This window comes from Manis pentadactyla, chromosome 3 (genome assembly GCF_030020395.1).
Source record: "Manis pentadactyla isolate mManPen7 chromosome 3, mManPen7.hap1, whole genome shotgun sequence".
NCBI lineage: Eukaryota > Metazoa > Chordata > Mammalia > Pholidota > Manidae > Manis > Manis pentadactyla.
The window spans coordinates 180742281-180746717 of record NC_080021.1 but is presented as its reverse complement, the minus strand read 5'-3'; the positions used below and the strand labels follow the sequence as shown (position 1 = coordinate 180746717).

Below are 4437 nucleotides of genomic sequence, written 5' to 3'. Positions count from 1 at the left end.
CAAATGAAAGGACTGTGATGAACAAATAAGGAACTGAATAAATCTGACAGTACATTTCAGATTGCAGAACATTCTGTAAAATGTATGCTCTTACCATCTACATTAATGTGATCATATAAAATAAATGCCATTCATATTTATTTAGTGTAGATGAATTCTATAAATTCTTTTCAAGTTTCTGCGCTTACTTTTTCTTAAAAAATGGAAAACTGCTTTTGGTCTACATAAGACCTTACTTCCCCTTAGCTATGAAGCACTATATTGAGTTTAGGTTACAGCACAAAGGGGTATTAAATAAATTAAGAAAATACGGTTCCCCACTTTCAATTAGCTCAACGCTCTTTATCTAGGCACACATGTAATAACTGGGAAATATGAGTTATTAACCTGCACTGACACTTTTCCACCAATGTGATTATATTTGGTAAGCCAAAGGGGAAAATATTGAATTGAAATCATTAAAATTTTCACTGTTCTTTCTTCTTTGTAGTCTCAGGAGGATGGCCCCAACAAACTCATTCTTAGTGAAATCGCATTTTTCAGTGTAATAACGTCTTCATATATAATTTGGGGTGTAGGTAAGACCCACTTGTTTGATCTCCCCCCATTTACAGAGCAACAGAAAGCCCATTCTAACCCCATTAATTTAGAAATTCTTAGTTCTTAAAAATGGGTATGACCTTTTGTTTGTGTTACGGGAGGTGTCTGGGGAGGAAGAGGCGGGTCCATGGCTGGGCAGGAGGACAAGGAAGGGGACCGGGTGGCAGGAAGGGCAGTGCCGCTTATTCCATGCTATCTGAGAGTTGGCCCCCGAGGAATGCCGTCTGGGCCTGGGAAACACCACAGCTGCTGCCGGCTGAGGGAGTCGGCGGCGTGGCAGCTGCAGCAAAGCAAGTCTAGAGGGACAACTTTCTCATTGTTAATACCCAGTTTACAGGGGATTCTCTCAGGGGAACTATCACCACCTGGTGCAACATGAAGTCAGGGGAGCTCTATGACCATCAAGATCTGGGTTCTTTTTATGGTTACGGGCTTTAAATTCCTTCTGCAGCTCTGTAGTGATGGAGAATGGGATTTTCCAGAAAGATACTAATGCTTACGTTTTATTGTCCCTCACGAACACAGGTTTCTGGGTTCTGTGACGCTTGTAGTATTTAACATTTTTTAAAATGGTAATTGCTTTTCTCATTCTCATCAAATATTTACTTTCATGTTTACTGTGTATTCTGTTCCTTAAAGGGTATCACCAAATTGGAGTAATGTCATCTTTAAAGAAACAAAACTATCTAAGGCATGAAAGATAAACTGCATTTTCTCTGAAGAATATGACTGAATTTGTGTTACTGGGACTAAATCCCCTATTTCTGTGCTCTGACTCCCACCTCAGATACCATGCAGACTCCTGCCTCAGCCATGAATTTCATTCAAGGACTGGAAATTAATACATCCTTATGTTCAGGAATGAGAACTCCAAGTCAAATTGGCCAAGTCCGGATTTAGATTTACTTACACAACTACTGTTTGAACGTTGATCAAATCTCACCAATCTTTGTGATTCCTTAATTATTGTTTCTTTAGTTTTAAGTCTGCTGTGTTCTCTGGTTTCCTGCACAGATCCCTTCACTGATGAAAATGTGCTTTCATTCAAAATACAGACTGAATGTCTGGAGAAACCATATCTCTGCCACAGGGAGTTAGTTTCCCTGGGAAAAAATTACAAAGTTTATCCAATTATATGAATGTATCACCACTGCAAGTCTAAACAAGGGAGCAAATCTGGAAACTATTACTTCATTCTCTGTCAAAAGCACAGAGTTTCCTAAAGGAACACAGTCCAAATTTCTCAGACTGAGACAGATTAGTAGAAAGACACAGATCTGGACCATAAAGCATTGGTTCCTGGTGAAATTGCCTTTGTGTAATTGTGTTGTGATGTGTGAAAAATGAGATAAGGATAATTGTCAGTGGTAAGACAGTTGTTGGGAGTGTTGTTCATTGATTAAAAATGGATATTCCTCCTGAGGATAACTGGGAAAATAATTCTTTTTAATCTTCTTATGAACAATAGTCATAGTCCTTAGAAATAAACTGTTAATTTGTATCACATAAATTAGTAAATAGAATAAAAGATCATTTTACTCTCTTTGTGGTGACTTTAACTTGGCAACAAATTTATGGCTCACCTTGCAGATTTATACTTGGTATTTCATAGTATGTGTTACTGTATTGATCTCACTTATACTTGCACTTGTTTTCTCTATGCCTCCCCTTTCTTACCTTTTAAAAATGTTAGCTTGTTTTTTTGTAAGCTGCAATAAAGGCCTTTTTAGAAAAAAGAAAGATACAAATAAATACATCCATTTATGTCCCAATGTAAACAAGTAAAAGAATAACATGAAGAAAGTCATATAAAATCCTGCAGAAGATAAAGCAGGGCAATGATCCATATAGGACATGGCCAAATATAGAGGAAATAAAATGTGTGCTGGGTCTTTAAAGATTTATTTGTGCAGTACCTTACAAGTAATAACTTCTTGGTGTTAATAAACAATACACTATAATTTAGGTGGGAAAAAAGGATAGATGCACATTAAAACTAAATCACCAAGAATCAGATCAAAGCCATAAGATTTTAATTAGGCTAATATAAATTACTCTGGAAAGGTAAATTGATACAATGGATTGTTCAAAAGAAATGAAAATATAGTGTCTGATTTCGTCTTTAGTTAATTGTTTATCATGCTTATTATACAATATACTAAATATTTTGGAGGGCACACTGGCACAGTAATAAGCAAAGTACACATTATCCACATCCTATGAAGTTTGAATAGCACAGAGAGATAGAGACAGAGATAGAAAGAGACAGAGAGAGGAGGATCAAATAATTACACAAATTTATTATGCAATAAATATGCATGGAGTAGCTTCTAAGTGTCAACCACTAAGTTTTGATTCTGGGGACACAGTAATGAACAAGAGGTATCCTATCCTCATGGAGCTTTCATTTTAATGGGATAGATGGAAATACAAAAGTTTGAGGGGGAATAAATAAGTACAATAATAAAATGGAATCAAAATTATAGAATAGAGAATGGTAAAGGAGGATGTTCTATTTTAGACATGGTAATGGAAAAATAATATGTAGTTCCTCCACTAGATGAGAAATTTATTGACCTCAGTCTTGACTTCCTTCAGCACATTGTGTCATGAATGAATGAGTTCTAGTGCTTCACTGAGGTGGGAGGGGAGTGAGAAATAGACTGGAATTATTATGACTGCCATTTAAATTTTTTAAAATAGCATGAATTGACTTAGCTTCACAAAAAATGGCACTTACAGATATGTAGATAGAGATATTTATATATGCTATAATGCCAACAGGGATTAGTTCTTATGAAAATTTAAATGTGATACTGTTCTAAATACAGTCCTGCACATAGAAGGTACTCAAGAAAAATTTTGAGTGAATGAATTAAGGACTGAGAATTAACATTTCCATAACACTGAAAATTTTAAATTGTTTTAAATGGACCTCAGCCATGCAGAACTGGATTATTCATAATCTTTGCCTTATGCTACATTGTCATCATTGATCCAAGAATAGTTCTCCATAGTCACTTTTATACTTGCTTAGCAAGCTGCAGTTCACAAACTGAAAATCACATGCACTATTTCAAAATAACTCTATAAGAAACATGTATTATCAGATATAATAATAGACTTCAACACACTAAGTCAGTGACTAAAGCTGCCCAGCGAGGAGTTAACATATCTTGCCTGCTGCGAATGCCTGTGTCCTTCCACTCCATCACAGTACCTTGTATAGTCCACTCCCAGATTCCAAGGAGATCCTGTAGGTGGAGGATGTGTATTCAATACTGTGATCAATGATGTTTCCATCAATGATTAGATAGGTTGCCAGCAGAGGTTATAAAACTGGAAAGAGAAAATAACAACAGGATGAAGAAGGCAAATATGAATCAGATCTAAAGACATGTAAGGGGAGAACATATAAGAAATTGGAAGGAGATACAATTTGGAGAAAGTGGATAAATGGGAGATGTGGAGTCCTAAGTAGAGGCAACAGGGTAATGGGAATAGATTTCTCATCAGAAACAGAAACTGAAAGCCCAGAAGAGACAAATCCCCCAGCCCAGTAGGCAGATGTAGCTTTCTGGGGAAAGTCAGGATTTAGTTAAGGTGAAGAGGTGGAAGGCAGAGAAGGGCAAATGGGAAGCACAAATAAGGCTAAGAGCTGCAGGGTTTATTTGTTTTTTAAAGATTTGTGAATTTGGCAAACATCTAAACTGCTCAGGAATTCCAAGGTACTTTAAAAGAAAGTTGGCCTTAAGTGGATGCTACTCAAGCCATGCAAAAGCATCTGTGCAAAAGGAAATGAAGTCAATACACTCAAGGAAAAAGCTCTCAGGAAAA

At 36.4% G+C, this 4437-nt stretch overlaps 1 non-coding gene across 1 annotated transcript; it reads right to left on the bottom strand.

Annotated features, from left to right (window-relative positions):
• Window positions 1-3529: 3529 nt before the first annotated feature.
• Window positions 3530-3600, bottom strand: LOC118918886 (small nucleolar RNA SNORD113/SNORD114 family). Its single transcript, XR_005027302.1, has one exon. It is a non-coding gene; the product is annotated as a small nucleolar RNA SNORD113/SNORD114 family (small nucleolar RNA).
• Window positions 3601-4437: the final 837 nt, after the last annotated feature.